This window comes from Astatotilapia calliptera, chromosome 18 (genome assembly GCF_964374335.1).
Source record: "Astatotilapia calliptera chromosome 18, fAstCal68.1, whole genome shotgun sequence".
Classification (NCBI taxonomy): domain Eukaryota; kingdom Metazoa; phylum Chordata; class Actinopteri; order Cichliformes; family Cichlidae; genus Astatotilapia; species Astatotilapia calliptera.
Genome location: NC_137439.1, coordinates 18,708,248 through 18,722,301, shown reverse-complemented (window position 1 = coordinate 18,722,301; position 14,054 = coordinate 18,708,248). Strand labels below are relative to the sequence as shown.

Sequence of the window (14,054 nt, the reverse complement as noted above, 5' to 3'; positions counted from 1 at the left end):
AATTTTACATATGATTTTTGCATCTGAAGCAACATATGGCGAGTAGATCGACGGTCACAGGCAAATTCTGTGATATCTTAAAAAGGAGAAGAAGAAGAAGAAGAATATATTCGGTCCTTTAATTTTTGTGGATAGTGCGGCCGTTTTGTGACATCCTCTTGGAATCTTCCTATCCTGCTGTAATAACAAGCTGTCCTTCTTACATGTGGCAATCTTAATGTCTATCTGGATGTACAGCTTACTGTGATGAACTCATTTCAAGGAGAGTGAATGTAATAATCCGCCAATATCAGCTCTCACTGACAGCAACATCCATATCAGCTAATTACTTTTCATGAGCGGACATCAGCTGTTATCAGTATATGGAAGGAGCGCACATTACTATTTTACTACTCGCGCGGATGAGCTAGTGTTACAAAACAAGTCCTTAATATAGAAACTGAACACAATGAGATGGTAATAAAACCCGTGTCACTCGCCCACTTCCTTGGCTATTTTAAATAACAAGACCATTTCAAAGAAGGTGACTTTTAATTTCCACGGGTGTCCTGATGACATATACATGGAGCCTTACCTACCTAAAACCAGGACAAATGGGGTATGCCAATAGGTCAGAGTGAAGCTTCTCCCCTAATTTGAAATTTTCTCTGCATTCCTGGGTTAGTGAGGTGACTGTCATCTCTGCAGCTGTTCATTGTCTTAGGGAAGAGCTAGAGTTGGGGGAATATAATCCCACACACTATGCATACAGCAGGGAGAAAATATGGGCACAGAGGTGATGCACGGCCCTCTGGGTAATTTGTAAAACATGAGCCTTGGCACCCGAGTGGCATGCCAAACTTAGGGTCAGCTAAGTCAGTCACAGCAGGATTTTGTTCGTTATTCAAAAAAGTAAGGCACTGGGCACTACTTATTTTTAAATGCATTTCTTTCCTTATTTGCTGCCTATATGAAACTATTTGTTTAGTTACTTTTGTGACAGTTAACTGCATTAAGTCAAATCTGCATATAATGTGCAAATCACTAAACCTAATAAGGAAAGCAAACCCAAGATCTTTCTGGTAGTATTTCAGCTTTTATCGCAAAGACGATTAATCACACTTCATGGAAAATGTAGTGACAGTGTTTTGGCTGCAGAATACACAGAGCTAAAAGCCTGTTCATCTCTGCTTTTGTTAGCCTTGACTGCTTGGTTGAGGCCGTTATACACTCACTTCTGGGTTGGGTGGTTTGCTATTAACCTTGTGTTAGCATGTCACGTTTGCAGCGACTTGGAGAGCCTTGATCTTGTGTTTGCTGCAGTAGATAGCTGCTTTTGTCCTGGACACAGTGTGCAAACGAAATTCAAAGCAATGTGCATAACTTAACAACTCAAAAGTCATAAACCGTCCTGCAGTTTTGCCATCGCCATGTTTTCACCCTCTTACCAATTAAGGTGAGGAGATTCTGGTGTAAGCGCACACAAAAAAGCTAATTAGGTTTTTTTTCTTTTGCCCTCTACTCGTCATGCAGATAATTGAGGAACTGTAACAAAAGCAAGTTCAGATTTGTTTGATTAGTGATTATCATATGATTACTGAATTAAGTCGCAGTTTTGTGTTACATTACTGTGTCATGAACAAGCTGATGAGATTACAGTAACACATTACATCCGACACTGATCACACATCACATGGGAGACTCCTTGGCACAATTTCCACCATAGAGCACAGTGGGCAACAGTGTTTTCTCAACATGAAATTCTCCAGGAAATTTCTTGGAATTGAAACTCTAGCAAAGCCTGTTCTTCGTATTTTTTTATTTTTTTTTTTTAAACGATTTTTTTGTTTTATCAGCATGTGTCTGCAACTGAAAACAGACAGTCAAACATCATAGTGCCTTTCCTCTATCGATGAAATACCACTCTTTTGTAAAATTAGTTCCCGCAGGAACACAGATTTTAGAATAATAATATCACAGACATAGCGTACATATAATGCCTCAACCCGTACATGTTGCTTCACCAAGAAGTCTTGATTAGGATTCGTCAGACATAACATCCTGCATTCACGGCCTCTGCTTTGCTAGGCCTCAGATAACCTTTATCCTATAGGGTTTAATTAATGTCAGCCAGTCTACTCTGCCTTTCAGAAGGAAACGACTTATTCCTCTGCCCTCATAAAGCCCAAATCCCTCTGTTTCACTGGTGAGGCCGGCTGCCTTGTTTATCCCAACTACAGGTACTGCTCCCTATTAAGGCCAGCACTTGTTACAGGGAAAGGTTGAATTATTTACCAACAGCAGAGGGGGAGGAAGACAGAGGAACTAAGATGCAAGGAGAGAGGCATTTCATACATGGATGAGATTTTTATGTTGTTGTTTTTTTATAGGTTATGAACATGGCAAGCTTAATGATGCACAGACATTAGATACAGGCTCTGATTAAAAAGGCAGCCGGATTCAGTGAGTAGAAACTATACAGAGATGAGTAAATTGCCCCCAACACTTTGCTCTAAATCTCCTTGATGAAAAATATACTGCACTTTGCACCTTAACGGTAGGCGGAACTTAAAGAATTTGGTCATGTATAAATAGAATAATGTGTTTTGTTAAATAGATAACAGCGATGCTTGTGCACACTCTTCACCCAGGGCAAACTGTCTGCATTCTATCTGCATCTCAGCCTCTGTGCACAATACAACAAAACATACAGAAAACAAAAGGGAACACAGAGGGGGAGAACGAAGAGACAGACCAAACAATAAACTCAACCACAAGAGAGTTTAACTTCGTGTGTGTGTGTGTGTGTGTGTGTGTGTGTGTGTGTGTGTGTGTGTGTGTGTGTGTGTATTTATGTGTTTGTGAATCAAAGAGGGAGACAGAAAGCAAGAGAAGGACAAGGGAGATGAAGACAAATGCAGAAAGGGAGAGAGACAGAGGGCGGCAGAGAAAACGAAAGACAGAGGGAGAAATCAAATTTGCAAGAACATAACAAAAAGCTGTATCTCTGACAAAAGAGAACACACAAGGGTATTTGTCTAGCTGTCTGCACCAGCAGGATCCTCTGAAAGTTTATTAAACTAGAACCCTTCAAGAGAAGGCAGAGAGTAGTAAACTATACTACTGGGGAGGAAAAGAGAAAGGGAGAGGGAACGAGAGTAAGAGAGGAGGGGGGTGAAAAATGAAGAAAAAAAAAAGCTAGCTTTTCAGCCTCTGTCTCTCAGAAATTCTTTTATTTCAGCCATGCATTAAGTAACCTCCCCACTGAGTTCTGCTCCCCTTCCTGGTGTGGATAAAGCCGTCCCTCGGGGGAGCCGCTGGTAATTTCCAGCTTCGCCAGAAACTCAGGTATTAGAAAAGACCGCTTGGGGACCTGCCACAATATACCTTCACAATTTCATACGCTCTGAAAAAGAGGGAGCCCCTCCCTCGCAGCCTACCCCCACCCTCCCAGTAAACCCCCTCGAGGGTCCCCAGTTCAAATTTCTGAAGTGCAGACAACGGGTGTATGTGTGGGGGAGGAGAGCGTGGTGGTGGGGGGCCCGTGGGACAGAGCACCAGCAATAGAAAATCCACTGCATAGAGGAGAAAAAAGCATTTCCTCTCTGGTCTGGCAGGAGTGCCTTTTTTCCCCTGGCTCCCACCAGAGGCTTTTTACAAAACATGTGTTGCTGACATGTTGACAGATTGCTCAGTGAAGTGTTAGGCGCATGCACACGGCTGGCCATTTAGGGGGACATGGCTTCCTACCCAACATCCTCTACCTGAGGCACCATGTTTTATACATCATCCCCCAAAGAAAAAAGGAAACAATAAAAGGTAAGGGAGTTGCTTCCTTTGTGAGCATAGCAGAATATCATAGAGCAGAGAGAGACTGCGTATAATGCTGCCTTAGCTGAACTGCGGTGATGGGGAGGAGCAAAGGAAATGAGAAAAAGGGAGGGAAATGGTTTCAGGCAGGAAAGACAGAGATAAAGCATAGAGGTGGGAAAAAAAGCTCAAGGATGGATGCATGGTATGCTTATGTGCAGCAGGTGAGCTTGTCAAACCAATAAAAAGCCCACAAGACTCCGTCTTTGTCTTCCTGCACTGAAGCTACCAATAGCAGGCAGGAGGATGAAATCTGATCAAAGGCCAGCTTCCAGATCCAACTTCTGCTCCTATCAGGGTATCGACAGCACACGTCTTAATCGCCCTGCGGCTCCAAAAGTGCTGCCGTGGCAACAGGATGGAAATGGGGATCATAATGTATTCATGGTGCTGGCGACCTGGGGGCTGCGGAGCACGCTCTCTGGGGACTGCACTTTACCCAGAGCCAGACGTGTCTGGGCAAAATCACTCTACACAAGACAGCAGCAGAATACTGAAGAGCCATGACAGGATGGAGAAAAGGAGGAAAGAATGCAAGAAAGAGAGGAAGAGAAAGTGACAAAGGAAGAGAAAGACGGAGATGAAGGAGCACAGAAAGTGGTAGAAATAGGAAATGATAATAGAAATCAAAGAAGAAGAAGGGCTGAGGCATTAGAGGTAAACAACACATGCTGAGTGGTGTCAGAGATTACTGTAAAGGAAAGGATGCTCCATTACTATTGTATAAAGCTGAAACTTCAGAACACAAAAGACAAAAAGATCTAAGGCTTGAGGACAGGGGGGGGGAGGCTGTGATTGGTGGGAAGGGGCTTGCTGGGATGAGTGGCTCTACCTTGAGAAGCCTGATGCTGCTTGACCAGGTGGGTGGTTGGCTGGGAAATAAATTGCAGAGGAAATTGGTCTAGATTATCAGGGCCACAAAGAGACATGGCCCTTTGGCCATGGGTAAGGCTGGATAAATGGGTGGATGAGTAAATGAACAGAGGGCTAGAAAGCAGGAAGATTGATGGCTGAGCAGATGGATGGTTCAGGTGAACTGAGAATCCAGTTACCCGCCATCCACCATCCCCATCACTGACCACCCCGCCCTCTCCTGAAAAATAACTGCTTACATTAGATTACATTCTGTGTTTTTTTTTTAACTAGCTGAATGTAATGCACTCTCCGACTATTTCTATCTTAATGATCTTCCCTCCTCTTCACATACGTGCACACACGAAGCCATACACATTCACAAGCCACACAATACACACGTGCGAGAAAAACACACACCTGCACAAACAAACAAACAAACACAAAGCTATACCCTGACCTGCTTTTCCTCAACAGGAGGGCAGCTACAACAGGCACCATGCCAGGTAAACATCCTCAAGCCTTGTGCACTCACTGCAGAGGGTAAAGCTCAATGCTGGAAACATACTCCAAAATACAAGAAATAGTCAATTATGTTTAGGACTGGAAAGACTTTCTTAGAATATATATATTCCTCTTACAGGCCCTCCTGCTGTATTAAAAACACAAACCACACATACACACACAACCTTTGCTGCATTTTATATCAAGGCTCATTCTGTAAGACGTCCCCCTAGAGGTGATGATTCAAATGCATTAAGTCTCCCAAAATGAGAGAATTCACCTGCAGACTGTGGCGTGTCCTTCTGCACTAACTATCCTCCACACGTAGTACACCCTCAGGCATTCAACCTAGGGCCACAGTCAACTCCCCTGTCTCTCTTTCCTCCTTCCCTTTAGCTGACAGGTTCTTCGACTGCTAAGCTCCAACGCGGACTTCTGTGTTTGTGATGACTGTGCAGGGCAATCAAGGGAGTGAAAGAAAGCACGCAAAAAAAGGAATGATGAAGGGTGTGAGGGGGGATATGGGCAAAGAAGAGGTAGAGACAAACAAGGACATCAACAACGTGTTCACACAGAGAGATGACCCCTGGCCATCCCGAGGCATCTGGTTTATCTGGCTGTCTGGGTAAGCCACGCACACACCTAATGACTCCAGACCGGTCTGCGTCCCATAGGTTTTATCCCGGATTACGGATGGGGAATGACAATGGGCTGGTAAACTACTGTGCCGCACGTCTAAGAGCTCATATCAGACAAGGAGCTCTCCATGATGAAAAGACTAGGCTGAGTTTGAAACAAGGTTCAAAGTTACTGGAAACTTGCAGCAGAAGTTTCTGAATTACATTCACAACATGATTAATGTATCCTTTCAAAAACATGTACAATATAGGTTTAAGACGCCTGCATTTTTATTGCCGCTCTATTGCTAATTGGTATGCATCATAAATAGTATAGCACTTCCCAAACTGAAGGTCAGCTACACCTATAACTCTAAATTGTGCATAATCTTGGCAGCCAACATGGAGACGAAGTTTGGACTCTAACCTCCCAATCCCCCCCCACCCCTACCCTCATGCTACATGGCACTGCTGAACAGACCTCAATCTACTTCAGCGGTGGAGATTAGTAATCATCTAGGGTCTTCATATTGATGGCCAGGCTCAGCTTGTTTGCATATTTACTGGCCTCAGAGCCCAGTCGCCTGAGGTGAGAAGCAAATTACATTTCTGCTTACCCCCACGCACACAACTCTCTCGCACTCTTTCGATTTCTATCCCTCGTTTTCTCCTCTTTTTTTCCCAACCTTGTTTCTCTTAACATGCTGATCAGTCATCTTGCGGTAAGCATCCTTGCCTGCCCTGGTTGCATCTGAATAGCAGTCTCATTTGGCTAACATCATCACAGCGTAATCTTGTTGGAGAGAGCAATCAGTTTACTTTGGAATTAGGTATTCCGTTGGCGGGCCCAGAGAGAGGGAAGGCTCATAGGGTTTAAAGGATGCAAACGAAAGCATGCTCTCCAGAATACAGTCTTGAGCCTGATTGGGTGATAACAACCCACACAGGCTCCATGTGAGAGTAATGAATGGCCAATGGGAGGCCTGAATAATAATGCAATTGGATTAAAATCCAATCATAAGATGGTTTTGTCTGTTGACTTTGTTTGTGGGGTATGTTCTACAAACCAAGTTCATGATGAGAAAGATGCATCATGCTTTGACTGGGGGCACATAATGTCCTAATATAAAGATTACCACTCTGTTTACTACGGCCTGATCTCTCTTGGCTGTCAGTCAGTCTTGCAGGATTTTGTTGATGTGATTTCACTGTACACATATTGCATTTATAATGAGCCTGATAACACGGTGGAGTGACAGCACCAGTAGATGTTCTTTGCCGTCTTAAATCAGTGGCTTATTTAGAGAATGGCTGCCACAGGTGGTGAGTTACTATTTAATCAGGGATTTTAATGTCTCGGTTTATCGCGGAGACATGTTCCAAGCTGGCAGCCTTTCGCAGAATCCTACCCACTCCTTGGGAGGTCCTCTCTAAGGAGAGGCTCTCTGATCAAATCGATTGACTCTTCCAGCAGATTGATCAGCCAGGCAGGTTGGAGGTGGAATAGATCAGATAACCTTTACATTCTCAGTCCCCCCCCCCCCCCCCCCCACCCAATCTGTCCACTGCTCTTAACATTAGAAGGACGTCTCTGTGCTACCTGACAGCATGTCTTTACTGTTGAACCATTACATTCTGTTATAGCACATGGTGCTTTCACTGCCAAAGCATAGTCCAGCTGGTGGCCTTGGAGACCTTAAATGACACCCATCGTGCCCATAAAATAACATTTATGAACCTACCTTCCAGTCTGAAAATGGCAATTAGTGCTAAGGAACAAATGTGCTACTTTACACGATATTTGAGAATCCCTGTCCTTGCGGGTGGTTCAACTTCCCATATCCTGAAGTGTAGGAGTGGCTGTTCCACAGAGCCACATAGCAGCCCCCACCCAAACACTGCCCCCTGGCCAACAAAAACAACCCCTGGGAAGGGTAGAGGAGAGGGGGAAATGTTGAGTTGGTGATAGTGTAGCCCCAAAGCTCCTAAACCACAGTGGCTAGCAGGATGCCGTCACAGCTGGCTCCGTTCCTTCCTGTGGGCCCGCTCCACAGAGCTCAGCCTGCAGGGAGACATAAACCTGTCGGACTGGTCACTCTTTCCACCACCCTCCGACTCCCTCCTTCCTTTCCTCCCATTACTGGTGAGTTTGGCAAAAGCCATGTAAGGAAAAAGCCCTATGGGGATCAATGTGCAGTACATTTCCACACAGACATGAGCAAAATCCTAAGACTTTTTTTTTTTCATTGGGGGAAATTGCAGAAGACGATTCAAAAGCCTGTTTCATTTAGGTGTGCATTGGGGTGAGTGAGGTATACACTGATTGGTGCACCCAGGTCACATCCTCATAACCTGGGGGTGATTATTATTATAGGGAGACATGCCACTGAACAAACGCTATTTGGCATATTTCACATACTAATACAAAAGGATAACTGATAACTGTTATAGTGCCATCTGATTCAAGGTCAATAGATTACTGCAAACTAAAGAAAATGTAATAAATGCATTACTAATGCTCTATAATTTAAAGGAGCATGAAGAAGACAAAACTTTGAACACCTGATTGAAAGATGCAGGTGAGCGAGAGAAAGAGAAATGGGGAAAACTAAGCATTTTACAAAGCATGTGTTTAAAAATGAAACCCTGGATGTCTGTAAAGTAAAAAAAAACCAACATTTTTGCCTTTTCTTTGTGTCTAGTTATGTTTCTCTGTATCTGCTTCATCATTATTCTGGTGAGTAGTCCCACGTTTGAAAGGGAAAAAAAGAAAATCATTTGAATTCTGGGGACCCAGAGGAGAATGAGCAAAACCCAGAGGTAAGATCCAAGCTCGCTCTCCGTGCCCTTCCGTTGGCTGCCTACCTGGTAAACATCTCCACAAGCTCCTTGCTTTCAAAACACGTCAACCGGTGCCTATGTACTTTAGACTGGACGGCCAAGCAGGAATTGAGACTTTATTTGTTTTTTACTTTTTCCCGTCTCTCTTCCGAGCCATCGCACATAACCTGTCTGGCATTAATGATGTTGTTAATAAAATACGGCAGGTCTGTGGGTGGATTTGCCTGGCAGGCCTGGTGCCTGTCCTTCTCAGAGATAAGCCCACTGCTGGCCTTATCTACCTCCCACAGCCCCACCCAGCAGTGCCGAGCACTGGACACACAACCCGTCAACTCATCATTGGCTAATTACCACCTCTGACTGCCTTACAAAGAAGGCCTGGACTCACATTGCTGCTAAGATTGGCTCTTCCCTACCTTCACTGTCTTTTCTCTACTTCTTTATTATTTTTTCTGACTTTATTCAATCTAAATATTCAGTTTTTTATCTCCTTCTCTTCATACATTTCACATATCCCTCCTAGCGAGGTTACTCCTGCCTCCTCAGCCACCAGTTAAGCACAGAGTCTACGGCAGCATTTTTCAGCTGTCACTTGGAACAGGGAATAATGCGACGGCTTCATTGTGGGTGGTCAGGTAAATCCTCTGTGCACCTTCCACATATGCATCTTGAAAAGTACAAATGTTTATTTTACAGTCTCTTAGTAAGGGCTTAAGCCATTTGTGAGCTGGAGTCAGTTCAATCTCATAGTTTCAGCAGAACAGCCGAAGTCACTTGTGTTACAGAGAGAGAGAGCGGTTTCTTTTATTCAATTGTTTTCCACTTCCACAAGCGTGTGCCAAGGGGGAGGAAAGCGCCGGCTTAACACGCTCTGCAATTCAACACGGCCAGACGCAGTCCTATTAAGATTTAATGTGCCATTCTTCTGCTTGTGCCGCTGAAAAAGACTTGCAGGCTGAGGAAGAGAGTGAACAAAGAGCAGGCAGAGCCAGGGCCAGGGAGAGATACTGAGTGTGAGAGAAACCGAAACAACCGCTTCTTGGGCTGGTCATTGTCTCAGAACTGAAGACAGTAGTTTCAAAGGACCGCTACACAGCAAAAAGGGGAAATAAGAACACTGTTGTTGGTATAGGTTTTCGCTCAGGTGCTTGTAGCTTGTAGTTCTGGGTGAGTGCAGGAGATTATCTCTGTTTTGTCCACATGTCATCTCGGCTTTTGTGGCTACCTACTTAAGAAAGAGGTCAACTGGATGAAGTCCCGGCATGTGTTTAGCCTCCTGGGCGATGAATTATGTGTCGTCTAAAATGCAAAGTGCAGGCACGCAGGTGCTGAGAGGGAGCGTGTGTGCTCGTGCTTGTTAATAAGTGTTTGTGTGTGCACGGATGACTGATTGAACAAGCGAAAACGTGAGAGACACAGAGTGTTAGATAGATGGGGGATGCGGATACGAGAAAAGCAAAGAGTTGCAGTGCTAGCCATTGTTGTTTATGCCTTAAACCCACAAAGCCGAGCAAAAAAACACACAAAAAAACCCTGCAAGTTCCTCTATTCTTATTTTGATGGTTTTTCTGCAGAAAATGCAGCCCTCGTCTGACAAAGACCAATAAATACTTTATACAGTGCATAATATGTGCCGTGTGGAGCACAGGGGAAAGAGAAAGAGGGCGTCCTCACGAGGGCATATGCTTTGAATTCCTAATGACATTCCTGTTAACGTTGCTGGCACTGTTGCACAAAGAGGAAATACACGGGGACTCTATACCACGGAGTCAACATCTACTTTAATATCTTTTCTACCTCTTTCCCTCCATACCTATTTTTCTTTTCTCTCAGACGCTCACGTAGAACATGCCCCCCACACAAACACATACACAGGAAAGACTCAAGCCCAATTGTAAGAGCTCACTCTAGCATGAGGTCTCTTTTCAGTGGCTGCGTTGTGCCAGAAGTAGCTATTCTCCCCTGACCGCCTCTCCTCCTTTCAAAGCCTTGTAATCAGTGTGCTGCTCTTTGTACCAGGATGTCGCAAGACACCCCGGCAAAAACACAGCAGAATTTCTGATGAACGGCGGTGGCTCAGAGTTCGGCTAATCAGGTCTTGTCATGTCGCTTTTCTTCTTATGTGAGCCCTTTTGAAGCGAATAAAGTCTTTGCAGTTTGGCACATTCTTCTTGGCAGCTACAAAGCAGCTGTTGGATCAATACACAAAGTTAGTAGAAAAAAAACAGTACAACCAATAGGAGCCTGTTGGAAACAGTTAGTATAAAGCACGGACTGCCAGGAGTCTGTTCATAGTTGAGGGTATTACTGAATGTTTCCATGCTGCTGACCCAAAGGCTTGATGTAAATGAATTCAAACACTTCAAGCAAACATGTTGTGGTTGGGAATAGAAGGGGGGGACATTGATCAGCAGGTTTAAAAAAGAAATGGTGCCCATTGCAAACAGAGAAAGAGCTTCTATCATATTAGCATGTTCTGCATTGTGAGGAAATGTTATTGTTTTTCAGTGAGTATTAGTGTTTCATTTGTATTTTTCTCATAAATCTGAAATGTGTTTTATTGAAGCTGAGTGCATTTTGCAGTGTCTACAGGGATGAGGAAAAGGGGAAATCTACATAATATAAATCCATATATGGCCCAGTTATCTCTCTCTTTCTCTGTTGCACCCACTCTGATTGATTCCTTTATCTGAGGGAAGCAGAAGACATGCTCTGTTTGCTCGCACAGTGGCCGGCAGGAAAGCAGAGAAAGACACTTATTAAAAAGGTCATCTCACAGAGGGTTAAAATAGCAGGGCACAGATCTCTCTGGGGGGAGCAGACATGCCCCTCCTCTAGTGAAGGACACAAGAAAAGGTGTTGCTCAAGGGAGCTGGACCCATAATGAAAGAACGGCCACTAGGCTGCCAGCCCATGTGTGCACTAGGCTATTCAAATACCTTCAGAGACGCGGAATTGAAGAATTGACCGAGTAAGGCTGTGTGAAAATGCAATCTTTTGAATTAAACTCTGAGCTAGAGGTGTTATTTTTATTTACAGTGTGGGCTAGTAAACACAAGCTGAAATGAGATGAGAAGCAAGGTATTTCTTTGGCGAGTAGGCCTGAAGGCATGTTTCCTTGCCTACCACTGCAATCTCATACCTGGCATATGAACATCTCTTGTGCCAACTGAGAACAAAAGTCAAACTACACACACACTGTTTCTCTTTCTCCATTAAGGATAGGTAACAATATAAGTGTGCGCAGACAATGCAGCGTGATAGTGAGACAAAGCATTTGTGAAGTGTTTTTGGAAAGTCCTATGGAATAGCTATGCCTCCAGCCTCCTGTCTCTTCCCCAGGGTAGCCTAAAGCCATGTCGGCAGGATGCTGATCCCCACACGGAAACCTGATCCGCAGCCATTCTGGAGCCGAGGGGTGGGGTGGGGGGGGTGGGGGGTCTCCCCCCTCAGAGCCTCTCTACTTCTGCCCCAGAGTTAGAGGGGTGCTCTGGGGGAACATTCTTCTAGCCCTGCCCCAGCCAGCCTCCACTCTCAACTCTCTAGAGGAGCATTCTTCCAGCCCTGCCCTAGCCTTCACTGGGATCTCCTGGGGAGCATTCCTGAAGCCCTGCCCCAGCCCAAGACGGGCTCCCTGGGGACACATTCCTGCAGCACTCTCTCTCCCTCTCTTTCACTCTCCACATCTCCCTTCTTCTCCCTTGCTCTCTTTCTCAGGCGCTCGCCTTCCTCTGCAGTCCAGCATTAGTGCGATCAATAGCACCGATCGCATCGGGGACACGAGGCAATCCATACCCATGTGCTCCCTTAGCGCACTGCAGTGGCCACAGCTTAAGTGCATGGGAAGGTGTTATACCTCTGCCAGATGGGGAGAGACAATGGCCGCCATTGATCGCAGTGACATGTAACATCTTTTTCTTTCTCTCTGTCCATCGGGTGTGGTCGACACACAGTTAGAATCTGTTTAGACTTTATTTCACTTGCCTTATCCGACTGCTTTTATAATATGTATTTTTTAAGCTTACTGACTGTATATGGGCTGTCTGTCTTAGGAAACTCACTGTATATGTTTTGATGGGAGGGGAAAAAATGCAGAGTTGTGTCAGCATGCAAATCTTCATACATGGATTGGTTCCAGTCAAGCTTTTGCAATTTGTTAACCAAAAATAAAATATTTGAAATCGTAAAAATGGAGAGTTTAGCAGGTGCTGGTGGTTGATTAGAAAACGGCTCTAATAAAGGATCCATCTGTGAGTAGAGACTTGATGTAAGGCAGATTAATTGGTCATGGATGTCTACATAATGCCACATAGGAAATCTCATATCCCATATTCCAGAGAATGCACAAACACATACTCACAGACATACACACACACATTCAAAGTACTTAGTATGCCATCTAGAAGTTTCTTTTCTCCCACTGTGTTTGAATACTAATAGAGTGTTTCTGCACAATCACAATACCCTAATGGCAATTAGAATCTTTTGTTTGGCTTCCACAGGGGCTCTTATCCAAACTGTGTTTTTTTTTTTTCATCATTGAGCAATTAAGAGTTATTTGTCCATAAGATTGACATTTTTAAAAGACAGGCTTAATTATAGAAAAAAAATATGGCTGAGTCAGTCATGACCACATACTGAAAATGCTGCTGAACATTAAAGACCTGTCCCTGAATCAGAAACACAACTTTATAACATTATTGTTTTCTCAGTGTTGTGCAACAGTATAAGTATAGGAAGAACTTTAATTAAATAAAATCCTTTGTGGGGTTTTTTTCTTTTCTTTCTGCATTCCTCAAATTGTCCCCAAACAAAGACTGTCCACACATCTGCAATGACTTGATTGAATTGGGTGTCAGATTGAAGAAAAAAAAGAGTGACAGGAGACTCTGCACTTTCTTTCCCTTAGACCAGTCATTTTTTTTGTTGGATGACAGTAATGCAGAAGTGAAGAGTGCAGTCAGTTTTCAAACCTTTAGCTGATTGAGTGTCGCTTCTTCTGAATTTAAACACATAGCAGGGCATAAAATCAATTGTGCAATGCACATGTATGCGTTTCTGCTCAAATTAACACAGACAGGAGGGTAACAGAAGGCATTTTTACATATTGAGTACACAAAAACACGAGACTTGAGGCTGTCTCACAGTTAATGGAAAATCTTTGTAAAACTCATGGGATATCTAACCTATAATTTGTGGTTTGCTGACGGTTGCAAAATATGAAATCAAACTGTGCTTGAATGTAAACAGAAAAGAGACTATTGCTGGGCATACACAAAAGTGCTAGCTGAAACATTCTAAGAGGGGGCATAACACACGTAAATACTGTTTCTACCAGCTGGGGAAGATTCCTTACAGTCAGAGAGGCGCATGACCCCGACAACTGTGTCT

At 44.0% G+C, this 14,054-nt stretch overlaps 1 protein-coding gene and 1 long non-coding RNA gene across 4 annotated transcripts in view; one reads left to right on the top strand and one right to left on the bottom strand.

The window, feature by feature from the left end:
- The window catches only part of LOC113011239 (zinc finger protein 521), an 88,908-nt gene that overhangs the window by 57,951 nt on the left and 16,903 nt on the right, over positions 1–14,054 (bottom strand). The window lies entirely within an intron of this gene.
- LOC145421923 (uncharacterized) lies at positions 8,791–13,448 on the top strand. Its single transcript, XR_013903300.1, has 2 exons — positions 8,791–9,298; positions 12,006–13,448. It is a non-coding gene; the product is annotated as an uncharacterized LOC145421923 (long non-coding RNA).